The 13,549-nt window shown below is 44.1% G+C and overlaps 1 pseudogene; it reads right to left on the bottom strand.

The window, feature by feature from the left end:
* Window positions 1-521: 521 nt before the first annotated feature.
* LOC147708269 (uncharacterized) lies at window positions 522-2,447 on the bottom strand (annotated as a pseudogene).
* Between the last annotated feature and the right edge of the window lie 11,102 nt (window positions 2,448-13,549).

A 13,549-nucleotide genomic window follows, 5' to 3' on the forward strand; every position in this document is an offset into this window, starting at 1 on the left:
GACAGCTGCAGACAGGCTCAGCTCATGCTAGAGCACCAGCTCACATAAAACCAAGCACTCTGCCTCCAGGATTGTTAAGGCCTGCCATAGGAGTGACTTATAGGTATATATGTGTCCAGATAGGTTTAGATATAGGCATACTATATCTAAGCAAGGGGTGATTACACCACCTTACCCCAGCTGAGTGATCAGCCAGTTTTGTCAATTTTGGATAGCCAGCCAGGGGTGGCAAAAGATATGCTGCAGCCCCTGGTAGGCCTTGGATGCACCTATGCCCTGGGCACCTATAGTGCACTGTACAGGGGCTGATAAGGTGACCCAAGCCAATTTAGTTATGCACCTAGGGTACATGGAATCCATTTTACAGAGAGAACAGATAGCCTGGGGCCCTGATTAGCAGGGAGCCAGGCCAACTAAGTCGAAAACCAGCTAAACACAAGGCAAAAAATCTGGGGTAACCATAGTCAGGTAGCCACATTCCTACATAACCCCCCCCCCCCCCCAAAAGAAAGGAGATAAGGCTATCCTTGACCAGGTAAGTCTATATTGCCTGAGTGGCCATATAAGGAAGTACCTGCACTAGCATGGGTACCCCCTGTCTCACGGTCCACCAAGCAATCCCTCACCCTTGGGGTATTATAGGGTCTCCACCATAGGGAATCACTACCTTGGGTGTGTTTATGCAAAGTAAAAGGCTGGTTTTGATATGGAGTATTGAAGTGAGGCTCCACTAATTTAGGGCTCAGCTTCCTCCAATTATCTTCCACCATGTGTGCCTTTCTTTCTTCAACTGAGTTGCACTGTGCTCTCAGGGTCAACCTCTGGCTACCTAAAGCTGGAGGCTGGGTCCCTCTGTTTGGTTTACTGGAGGGACAGTTCAGGTTTGGGCCCTTTGGGTCCCAGGTTTGGCTGTGCCCAACAGAATCCATCTGTGGGAGGTCCCTAACTGATTTTAGGGGGGCTCCCTCAGGAGTTTTTAAAGTTTTCTCCTGGCTAGGGCTGCTAGCTTCGGTGCCCCTAATCTGTTGATGGGGGTGCTTTATTTGACAGGGGCCCTTTGGGGTCTCACTGTCCTTCTTGTCCTCTGCAGCCCTGGGCTGACTAAGGCAAGGTAGAGAGGGGCAGGATACCTGCTCCAGACTGGATCCAACCTGAGAAGGGTCCACTGCCATCACAGGCTCTGTCAGGCCAGGCCTAACAACCTCTGGGACAGTTCCTTCATCAGGGGTAAGATCAGTTCCCTGAGGAGGCTGATCCTGTCCTAATGTCTGGTTGGAGAGAGATTTCTCTTCCTCCTCAATGCTCTCAGTTTGGGTGGAGTGATCCATCATTTCAGGCTCCACAACACATATATCAGTTTGAGTTTGGGCTGTGGCCATCACAGCCCCACCAACCTTTTCAGGAGGAGACTCAGTTTGGGTGTGAGCTGTTATCATCACAGCTCTGCTATTCTGTTCAGGAAAGGAGTTAGCCAAAGATGGGGCTGAGTCTTGCACAGCCCTACCAACCTTTTCAGGAAGGACATCTTGAATTGGGGCTGTAGCCATTACAGCCCCACTAACCTTTCCATTGGCATTTACCATTCTAGAATGGATTTTCTGTTCAACCTCAGCCCAGGCTGAGATTTCCGAATCATTTCCTAGTAGGCAGTCTACAGGCAAGTTTGCTGACACTGCCACTCTCTTTGGGCCAGTGACACCTCCCCAGCTGAGACTTACTACTGCCATGGGATGATTGGTTTGTATTCCATCAATGTTTGTCACCTGGTATGTGGCACCAGGTAAATGTTGCCTAGAGGGGACTAGACATTCAGCCAACATGGTGATGCTAGCCCCTGTGTCTCTAAAGGCCTCAACTTTCAAACCATTGATGAGGGGTTCTTGTCTATATTTGCTCAAGGTATTTGGGCAATCAGAGAAATTGGCAAACCCCATGCCAGTCTCATAAACAAGATCATTTGGGGATGGGGACCTGGATAGGCCAGGGTCCGCCTGTACTCCAAAAGCAAACCCACCCAGATTCCTGGGGGTGCTCCCACTTCCTGGGGGATTACTGCTGACAGTAACAGGAGGTGTTGGAGTGGTTTTTGGAGGTATATTGTCTTTATTGCCATTCTTTGGACAACAGCTGTCTGTTTTCCAATGGCCAACCTGTTTACAGGCATGGCACTAAGGCTTTTTCTGAGTTGATGAAGTGTCTTGGGACCCACCCCCATCCTTGGAGTTTTGGGGCTCTGGGGAAGTTTTCTCTTTTGATTTATCCCCACCCTTATCTTGAGGCTTGGTAGACTCCTTCTTCTGGTCATTTCCCTGATTTCTAGGCCTAATCCTGGTTCTGACCCATTTATCTGCCCTCTTTCCCAATTCTTGGGGAGAGGTCAAATCTGAGTCCACCAGGTGCTGGTGTAAGAGCTGGTTCTGACAATTACTTAGGATCTGCTCCCTCATAATCAAATTATACAATCCTGTATAGTCATGTACTTTGCTGCCATGTAGCCAACCCTCCAGAGCCTTAGTAGCACAATCTACAAAATCAGTCCAGTCCTGTGTCTGTGTCTTCTGGGTGTCTCTGAACCTTAACCTGTATTGTTCAGTGGTTAAGCCAAACCCAACTATTAGAGCACTCTTCAGGACATTGTAATTGTTAGCATCCTCCTGACTGACAGTGAGGAGCTTGTCCCTCCCTTTCTCAGAAAAGGAGTACCATAAGATTGCAGACCACTGGTCTTGGGGAACCTGCAGGCTCTCTCCAGAGCAGTCATCCATTTGTGGATGTCATCCCCTTCCTGATAGGGGGGCACAATCTTTGTCAGGTTTCTACTATCATAGGACCTGGTCTTCTCTCTAGGAATTATGTTGCTGCCACCAGTGGAATCTAATCCACACAATTTTTGTTCCCTTGCCAAAGCAAGTTTAGCTTGGGCCAAGGCTACCTCTTCCCTCTCTATCTGGAGTTGGACAGCCCTCATCCTGGCCTTATGCTCTCTTCTCTGGGGGGAAGTCATTCCCCTTTGAGATTCTCTTGAGGCACTAGAAATTCGAGAGTCACTGGAGGGAGATCTCAATCTTCTATTGCCTGGAACAATTCAAGTATGTACTCTGGGGAGGTGCTGGCCCTCTCAATTTCCAAGTAGGTCCAAGTTGGCTTGGCTAAGCCTCCCCACTTGTACCTGGATATCCCCTTGGCCATGATCTGACACATTACCATCTGATTCTGGGTCCACCTCATCTGCAGGGGTGTTCTCATTCTCTGGGGGATTCACTCCATCTCCTGATCCTAAGGGAGCTATGCTAGCTTTCTCAAGGTCATCCTTCTCCAGGATGGCTATCAGGATGGGAATGGTGGGGTTGTGACCCCTTCCTAGCCCTCTTGAAGTACACAAGGTTCTCACGTCTCTGTGGCTGAGGTTGTCATAGCTGGAAGGTGCCTTGGTAAGGTCAACCATCACAGGTGAAGAGCCTGAAGCTCCCTCTGTGCCAGCCATGACTGCTAGTGAGGTGCAAGTGGTGCACTTACCTACACTAAGTGTTTTCCTACTGTACCTTGCTAGTGAGTTGTAGGCAGGGTGTGCTAAGCCCTTTGATCTACAACTGCTACGTTCAGTAGAACCTAAATATGCTAAGCTTTTGTTTATATGTACCTGAGGTACTTGATGTGATCTTTCAATTTGATAAAAAGATTGCAATGGTAAAACAACAGCAAGCTCAAATCCGCACCGCTGCGCACCAATGTGAGAAGTTGGCCTGATATATGATGTCTCCAATTCTGGGGGCACCTTGTATCAGTCCAAACAACCCTTATTGTGTCTGGTTGTAAGTCAACCTTATTAGACAAGCTATCCTAATGGTAGCATGGACTAAGCAGCCTTAAAGGTTTAACTCAAGAGGTCGTGTTAAGCGAGCTGTTTTACCAATCACAATCCTGTAATATCAAATGAAAGGACACCACACAAGTTATATATTATAAAAATATATGTATTTATTACTAAAATAATCCTCTATACTCTTTATGAGTCTAGAGGCACAAGCGTTTAAACAAAAGCACAGTTAAACATATGAAAGTTGCACAATTATGGATGAGGCCCGGTGGCCACTCGAACCATATATTAAAAAAGTGGTATAAGCGATACCAATCAAACAGTGGTCAGGCCTAGGGCCTGGGGAATCGCTGGGACTGGTCGGGACTAGCAATGCTGAAGTCGGGAAAAGCCCGCAGGACTCGGGTGCAGCGCTTAAAGCACACGCATGCACCAATGTAAAGTCAATGGTGTGTAAAAGTTATAAAGTTACTGCAAAAGGAGACTTCCGCTTAACCTAGAAGGATGAAACTTAAGACACATACACTAGAGATGTGTACCAGTGTGGGAACACCGGCGTTGCTGAGTTAACTCACCCACAGGAAGCGGGTGCATAGGTGTGACGTTGTGTCGGGTTTCGTCACGCAGGTTGCTGGTGCTTGAAGCTGAAGATGCTGCAGGCGTCGTGAAGGAGAAGTGTCCGGTGTGATCCAAGGGTGGATCGAAGTTGTAGAGGAGCTGAAAGCAGAGGGGACAGAGTCTGGGTCACTCAGCAGTGACCAGGGTGGAACCAGGCAATGTCGGGCGCAATCAGGTGGTTGTCGTGAAGCCTCTCTCCGCTGCCATGTGGACTCTGGGGCACAGAGGATGTCCAGGAGTGGATCACGAGCTGTCCCACAAAGCCTCTCGCTGTCGGCGGTGTCGGTTTCCGGATTGGAGCAAACAACCCTTGGCAAGAACAATCCATGAAGGACTGGAAGATGGCTTCTTACTCGGACCAGAAGGGTCAGAGCGGGCGCTCTTTTTCAGAGGAGCGCCCGCAACCAGAATCACAAGTTAGTTTTCAATGTTCGTCGGCACAGGGGCCACAAGCCAACGGGCAAGTGACCGGGCCAACGCGTTGAGCCAAATGATGCAGAAGGGCCCCACGGAGCACGCGGTGAGTGTAGGAGGGTGAGCTTTGGTGCAAAAGAGGCTCAGGGCTGGGGCTTCTCAAACCCCGATGTACAGCTTCGAGGGTCACTCGTGGGCTGCGCGGTCAGCGTCTCATGGTCTTTCCAAGATGGCGGCCCCGCGCTTCCGGTCGCCTCCACGGGTCTCAGCTCTGCAGGGACTGTGGATCGGGCTGTTATAAGGCAGGCACGCTTGGTCTTGTCGAACTCTGTCGCTCGAGTTCCGGCGGGAACTGCATCAAAGCAAACGTCGAGGTGCTGGATGGTGCCTGTTTGCACAGGGTGGTCACTCCTTGACCACAAGGGAGATTCTTCAGTCTTCTACGTCGAGTAGGATGTCGAAGGGTCCACAGTTTTGTTTCATAAGTTTCAGTCAGGATAATCTAAATGCTTGGGCATTGCTCGCACTCTTATACCAATCTGGTGGGCTGGATTACCTGCTAGGTCCCTCCTATGGGTGGGACCCAGGACGGGGGTGGTTACACCCCTTTCCCTTTGTCCAGAGTCGCACTGGGACTGGGGCTGGCGAGCTCCAGAACCGGTTTGACCGGATTATGCAAGGGGAAGCCTTGTGCTCCCCAGGCACTGTCTGGTTTCTTTCAAACCTCCCTGCTACAATCCACTATCTCCTGTCTGGGGTGGTGTGACACCTCCCTGTGACAGGAAACCCTTTTTCCAGGCCTCCTTGGCTGAGTTTCGGTCAGCAGAAGGAGGTCAGACTCGTGTCTGTGGCAGAAGCGTCCATTTTGTGATGCTGAGGCTCTTTTAAAATCAACCGCGTTTTAGTAAAGTAACATGTCTTCTCCCTCTAGAGGGGTGGAATGCTATCCCCGTCGACAGGACTGTCGAGGGGATAGTATTCCAAATCGTATGACACCTTACACGACATGTTTTGACAAAGCCAAACCAAAGTTAACATATAACCGCGAGGATTATAATGCACTTAATAGTATATGGTATGGCATTATCCCGGAACAGCTTAGGGAATTGGTCCCAACAGCTGCAGACAGGCTCGGCTCATGCTAGAGCACCATCTCACATAAAACCAAGCACTCTGCCTCCAGGATTGTTAAGGCCTGCCATAGGAGTGACTTATAGGTTTATATGTGTCCAGATAGGTTTAGATATAGGCATACTATATCTAAGCAAGGGGTGATTACACCACCTTACCCCAGCTGAGTGATCAGCCAGTTGTATCAATTTTGGATAGCCAGCCAGGGGTGGCAAAAGATATGCTGCAGCCCCTGGTAGGCCTTGGATGCACCTATGCACTGGGCACATATAGTGCACTGTAGAGGGGCTGATAAGGTGACCCAAGCCAATTTAGTTATGCACCTAGGGTACATGGAATCCATTTTACAGAGAGAGCAGATAGCCTGGGGCCCTGATTAGCAGAGAGCCAACTCAACTAAGTCGAAAACCAGCTAAACACAAGGCAAAAAATCTGGGGTAACCATAGTCAGGTAGCCACCTTCCTACACAAAAGTCAAGTCAAAGTCAAAAGTTTTTATTTGTTTCGGTACTCTATTGAGGACCACAAATTTGTTTAAAATGTACACATGGTTATTTATACAATTTAATACATTTTCAATGACATTTTTAAAAATTTATAAATTTTATAGCAAACAAATTCATTCGGCGGCCTTTTGCATATAAATAGCAAATCTTTAGCATTGACAATCCTACATGTCCGATAGATGGGATCAAGACACGTTAACCGTGCATTTACAACTTTGTTGTTTGGGCATATAAATAAGAGGTGCTCAAGATTCTGTTTACCCCCCTGGCAGAGAGTACATAGCGAAGAACTGTTTAGTCTCCAGGTAGAGGTAAAGGTTAAAACGGGTAGTATACCCAAACGCAACATCATAATTGCCCGCCTTGCACCGTGTGTGAGAGAATAGTCTAAGTAAGGCTGTTCGTGCTTATATTCCAGAGAGTTAGCATAAGATTTATACACAGGTAGTTTCATACAGTGTAAGTGATCAAGCTCAAAACTCAATTTGGGGGTAAAGTTTTTTAAGAAAAGTTTGAGTTGTGCAGGTGTCCAAGATAACAAAATTTCTGAGCTGATTTTTGCTAACTGAAATGCCTCTCTCATATTTCTGAAAAAGATAAGATGAGTGGAATCTTTATCAAATGTCTCGATCTTTAACAGGCATCGTAAAGTACCTTCTTTAGAGTGGAGAAGGTTGTAGGCCCACCTGATGATGCTTGCTACAGCTGTAGCATATGCGCTGGTGATAGAAAATTCCAGTCTTAGTGCCTGCACTGGTGTAGAAGTGGAGACTTTCAGTATTTTCTTTAGTGTTTTACCTTCTTTTAAATCCATATAGGACCATTGTTTTAAAGGAATATATTCAGAGGCATATGACAGAACCGGGGGAATCTTAGCTCTGTAGACTTTTATTAATGCAGAGAAATGCCTGTTTCCAGTGGCCGAGTACAGTCGTGACATGGCCCCAGCGTGTAAGTCACATTTCCTTTTTAAATGATTAATTTGTTTGATGTTATTCATGTTGTATGAGAAAATTCTACCTAGATAGGTATATTCCTCTACCTGCTCTAACCTCTCTCCACCCAGCTTCCAGCAATACCTAACACCTTTTTTCTTTTTCGAGAATGCGACCACTTTAGTTTTGTTTATATTAGGAATTAGAAAATTTTCATTAGAGTAGTTATGTAAAATGTCTAGAAGGCGTTGAAGTCCAAAAGGCGTTAAGTCAAACATGACTATGTTGTCCGCATATAACAGAGCGTGTATGCGTTGAGTGGCGATCTTCGGAGGCGTGCATATCCCTTGTTGTAATTGAGATGATAAGTCGCTTAAGTACAAAGAAAATAAAATCGGAGCTAAAAGACACCGTTGTTTTAAGCCATTAGATGTCCATATTATCTTAGACAAGCCCTTGTCGCTCCCCATTTGTACACGGCACCAAGTTTTACTGTGGAGATTCACTATTACTTGTAGTAGTAGTTCAGGGATTCCCATCCTTCTTAGTTTATTCCACAGGGTCGGTCTATCCACTCGATCAAAGGCGGTGGAGTAATCGATGAACGCTGCGCATATGGGTTGTGATTTCCCTGCTACATATTTATCTAGGATTGTCTGAAAAATTGCTATATTATCTGTGACTGAGTGATTGGGTCGAAATCCAGCCTGAAACATGGGAATTAGACCCAACGAAAATGCCCAAGATTTCAATCTGTCCAATACTTCCGCTGCGAAGATCTTCCCGGCAGCGTCCATCAGCGCTATTTGTCTATAATTTCCTGCTATGTTTCTATTTCCTTTTTTGTATATGGGGATAATTATGCTTCCCTGCCAGGACTTCGGTATTTTTCCAGAGTCAAAGATGTAATTGAACAGTGGCGAGAGCATCAGGCCCCACTGCTTAGGGTCGACTTGGTAGACCTTAATGGGGATCTGGTCAGGGCCGGATGCACCCGTACTTCTTGCCTTTCTAATATTCATGGCAATAGAAACTGCCGAAGTCTTGATGATTTTAGTATCTTCGGTTTCCATCTCTTGATCAACAGCCTCTCTTACCATAGTAGTTAAATTAGATTTGTATAAGTCGCTCAGGTAGATGTCCCAGTCCTCCTCTGATACAGGGGTTGCTTCCAGCTTCTTTGTAGTTCCAGTCATTTTCGCAATCAGAGACCAGTATTTACGCTGATTACATTGTTTGACTGCTAGTTGGATATCAATCCAGTTGGAGTCCTGGACCAGTTTTTTCTGTTTAGTTTTTTCTCTTCGTATTTGATTCTTTAATCTGTTGATTTCCACTTTATTTACCGAAGAGAAACTCAGATACTGGGCACGGATTAGTCTATTAAGCTTTTTTACAGTAGGTTGATTCCAATTTTTGTTCCTACTAGTGTTTTTACTTTTCACTGGTCTGTCCTGTTGTGATTTGCTTTGTAGCGCGTGCTTAAGTTTGTAAATTATATTTTCGAAGTTCTTTATGGGGTCATCTGAATAAACGGTAGTCAACAACTGGGTATGAGCAATTAAAGCTTTTAAATAATCCAAGTTTTCTGAACACCAATAAATCCGACGCTGGACTATATTTACTTCCGTTTTAGTTTTGTAGAATATTGGCTGGTTCATAAAGGTGGTCTGTGCCATCCAAAGAGTTGTTAAGTGTAGAAGTGCGTGATCGCTATCTTCTTTAAAATTAATTGAGAGTTGAGTGATTTGTTCCTTTTCTTCCATCCCACAGATGAAGTAATCAAGAGTAGAGGGAGTTCCGTTTCCCTGCCTAGTATGTGATGCTGGTTTATCTCCTTTAATATTACCATTTAGAATTATCCCGTTTATACTAGGAAGGAATGATAGTAATGATCTTCCTCTCTTATCTGATTTAGCTCCCTTAGGGAGTTGTGGGAGAGACATTTCGAAAGATTCCTCTTTAAAAAGTTTAGCCCATTTCTCAATTTCGCAATTTGAGATTTTGGCGTTCAAATCACCCATTATAATGTATGGCATATAGAGGCGATCATCAAGTATGTGAGTAATAATTTCCATTAAATGGTCAAATAAGGAATCGTATTTATTACTGGGAGGAGCATAGATGTTATAGAGCAGTATTTTATTCTGGGCGGCTGATGATTGAGTTTTGAATGACACCTTAATACATTGCAGGTTATCTGAGTTTGTATCGATGATTTCTTGTGACCAAGAATATTCCTCGCGTAATAAGATTGCCAGACCTCCCTTCGCATGGCCCCTATTAGATTTTTTTGCGGGAATTTCGTAGACATAGTATCCTTTTTGCGTGAAGGGTACGATTGACCATGTTTCCTGAAGAGCAAGAATATCTGGGAGATTTTTTGTTGCATCTTTCATTTTTGTAGCAGTTTTCCCGGCCAAATTCCATGTCGTTATTGTCAAGCCTTTGCTAAACCAGATGTTGTTGAGGTTTATCCATTTTTTTACAGTTTAAAGTCTCCGATAACCATGCCCAAGATTTTATTGAATTCCCAGCATTGCTTAAATCTGTATCACGGGACCATACTGTCCTTTCACCATGAGTTACTTGAATTTTTAGTGTGTCTTTTCCCATAGTATTTGGTGCAGAGTCTCCCCATTTGGTACTAAAGTTATTTTTTCTTTTGTCAAATTGTCTAATTGAATTGAACCGTTGTTTTGAATACTTCTTCTGGGTTCAGATACTGAGATCACATCATAGCCATTCTTATGTAGGATTTCCTTCTCTCTAATTATTATTCCTGGGAGAACTGGAGACAGAAATGAAACTTGTGCTAGTTTGTCATTATCTTTTTTTGGAAAGAGTACCAGATCTATTTCATTACTTGTGAGAGATGGTATTTGTTGTAGGAGATTAATTATTCTGCCGCGATTGAATGGCATATTGTCTGTGGGAAAGAGTTCTTCAATTATTACATGCTTTGATGGAGTTCCTTCCCACGGCTGGGATTTATTGTCTTGTAGTTCTTTTGTGATGTTGGTCTTTAGCCCTATTATTTTTGTTACTGGGGCCGGACGGTATTCTTCTGCTTTAGGATTCAAAGATTTCACCATCGGTGTTACTTGAATTACTGGAGAGTCCACGGGATTATTTAAGAAAGTAGATTTTTGGAATTTAAGCTTGCGCCCTTTTTTCTTTTGAAATCTTCTCAATGGCTTTCTTCTCTTTTTCTTACCCCTGGCTTCTTCCAGATCTTTAGTATTTTGAGTCTTCCCCGTTTGATTTGGTTCCTGTTCAGCGAGAACTCTTATTGTCTCCACTTTATTGTCACAAACTATTGAATCTAAGTCTGTGTTATTTACATTTTTTGAAAAAATGGGATACTGCTTAATGGTGTTTTTGGGAGTATTTTTGAGTTCTTCTCTGAATAGTCTCTTAAGAGAATAGGTGACCTTCCTACACTGTCTTAGTCTGGTTTAGTTATGCCAAGATTTGCCAAAAGTTTCTCTAGGTTCTAATCAGGTCCAGACCTTAGAATGAGAGAGGTTGGTATCTCTTTCCCAGGACTTGATTCTCTAACACCCCGCAAGGGGAGTCAGAAACACTGGAGCTGGATTCTCTGAAAGGAGGATGACAGCGTCTGGTCAGTGCGTCAGTTAGGGAGATGACTTCCTTCGGGACTTGCTGTGGCGAGCCGCGTGCAAGTAGGTAGTTGAACCGCACCGTGCTTGCCATAGCAAGTGAAGGTATATTTATACCTTGAAGGTGTTTAGGAATGCCAGTATTGACGTAAAAGTCGGGCATATGAACATCATGAATGAACCCCTAAGGAATAGATGTTTATGCATAATAAATGAGTTCTTGGAAAAATCAATATTCAAGCAGGGGGAAAGTCCCAATGGCTTAAGAGTCTGGTTTTCAAAGAATTTGTTGTGATGTAGATGAACGGATGTAAGAAGCCATGCCTGTATTTGGGTAGCATGGACTATGCCTAAATAAGGACTGGATTTCTATGCTTATATAAGGGCAATGTGAATTGTACCTATATAAGGGCATGAATCGGGAAACGCATACGGAATCTAAATCAAAACACAACTCCTACTCCACTTTCTTATGTACGATGTTACTAAATTCTAAACATGTTACACATATCTAAAACATAGCTACATATGGATGGCTAAGAACATGTCTTAAAAATACTTTGTAGAAAATGCATTGGCTGTTGCGATGCATAAAATGCAATGGTGCTGTACATATAAAAGCAATATATATGTACATTTATGAAATGGCTCATAAATACAGAAAAAAAGAGGCCAAAACCATTTCATGTCAGATTACATAATCATTTAGTTATGGTCAAGATCATATATTGTCTCTGGAAGTATTCAAAGAATTCTTGTTCTCTATGGATAGTTCTACTATAAGCAGATTACTTGTGCCAAAAAATGAAAAATACAAATTGGGAAAAAAAAATAATCATTGGAAAAAGTTCTTTGTTTACCATAAATGAAGGTCAAATTCAAAGTCTCTCAGAACACTGTGAGCCAAAATCAAAAGTCAGTGTTAGGGCTTGGAGAAAACATGAAATCTTCTATGTCTGTAGACAAAAATTGTCTATCATTGTAGGCCAAAGTTGGATTACCTCGTTTAGAAGATTAACCGCTCATAGATGAGAAGCATCGCCTTCAGCATTGTTTGCATCAGCAATGTTCGTATCGGATGTTACCTGCGTGCCTGTTTTTTCCTCTCGTACCTCAGCAGTAGCAATTTGCGTCTGTGAGATCTCAATGAATGCCGTCATCAGAATTAGTAGCCCCTGGGGACAACACAGAGCATGGGCTGTTACTGGTTCAAACAGAGTATCGATATCAGTAGGCATGACTGATGGGAGTGTTAGACAGATGTCTAGCATGCATTCTTCTCCGCATAGCAGGCAGCGTAGAACAGGTAAGATGCAATCTTGCCAGATTGGTCTAAATGACAGAAACTATGTGGTATTTAATTCTCGTAGATGAGGTAAGCCTAGAGATTGAACGATGCGCTCACGACACTTCATCTCCAATAGAGCTCTCTCTATGGTGCTTGGAGTGGCGTTGGTGATTTGGCTTGCCATATTGTAGCAGTAGGAGCAAAAATAGTATCCCTGCAATGAGTCCAAAAAGTAGTGGCGGGTCTGCCAAAAACAGAGTGCATGAAGTTGGGAAATATTCCGAGGACTGGTTGAAAAGGTGCTAAGAGTCCTGAACATACGTTCTTAAATAGGTGTACAATACCGCTCGAATCAGACATGTTTAAGATACGTTCCAACATTTCCGAGAAATGTATGGGGCAGTTTATATTCAAAAGGGCATGTATCTCGGCAGAAGTCTTTGCGACTTGTAGATTATAGGTTTCTTTGGCCGAGGTCAGTGGCACAGTTTTTTTTCAAAAGAATGGCTTTCATTCTCCTTAGAGTATCAATTTGTATAAAATAGATGTTCAGTGTAGGCCATAGAGGCTACTCCCTGGCTGTCTTGATTTGTGGAAACAATACTTGCATACAGCAAGTGACCCTGGATGAAACAGTGACGATATATGGAATACCTGGCAACATGCCACAGAAGCTGTGATCGTTCAACATAAGGTAACTCCCATTCGAAAGTTGTTCAAAAATTGGATCAATCACTGCAGCTGGTGAACCTTGCAGGTGACAGGATAAGTTGTTAGAGGAACCATCGCAGGCCCTGTGTAAATTAATACCCTGACAAAGGAGAGAACCGCTTAGTGCGTTTTCACAGTTTGTACCGCTAAGAAACACTTCACGTCCCCCACGCCATCATCTGTGTGTGTATGGCAAATTCCAGGATGTCTTGATGTGTTCTTTACCCAACCTTTCATATTTGCCTGCTGGAATGTGTTTTAGGCAATACTGAAAAAGGAAAAATGTAACAGGCAGAGTGATTTTACCATGTTTTATCCATTCAGTAGCTGGTTTCGCCACTGTGAATGGTATTTTTTCCAGTTTTTCAATGCTTAGCACCATGTAGTCTGCTCCTCTTTGTGCCAGTTTGATCTGTTTATCAGAGAGATTGAATTCTGAAAACAGTGACGTAGTGTTGATTAAACGCCAAGGCACATAGCCTGCACGCAAGTTTTGCAGCGCCCAG

This window comes from Lissotriton vulgaris, chromosome 6 (assembly GCF_964263255.1).
Source record: "Lissotriton vulgaris chromosome 6, aLisVul1.2, whole genome shotgun sequence".
Classification (NCBI taxonomy): Eukaryota; Metazoa; Chordata; class Amphibia; order Caudata; family Salamandridae; genus Lissotriton; species Lissotriton vulgaris.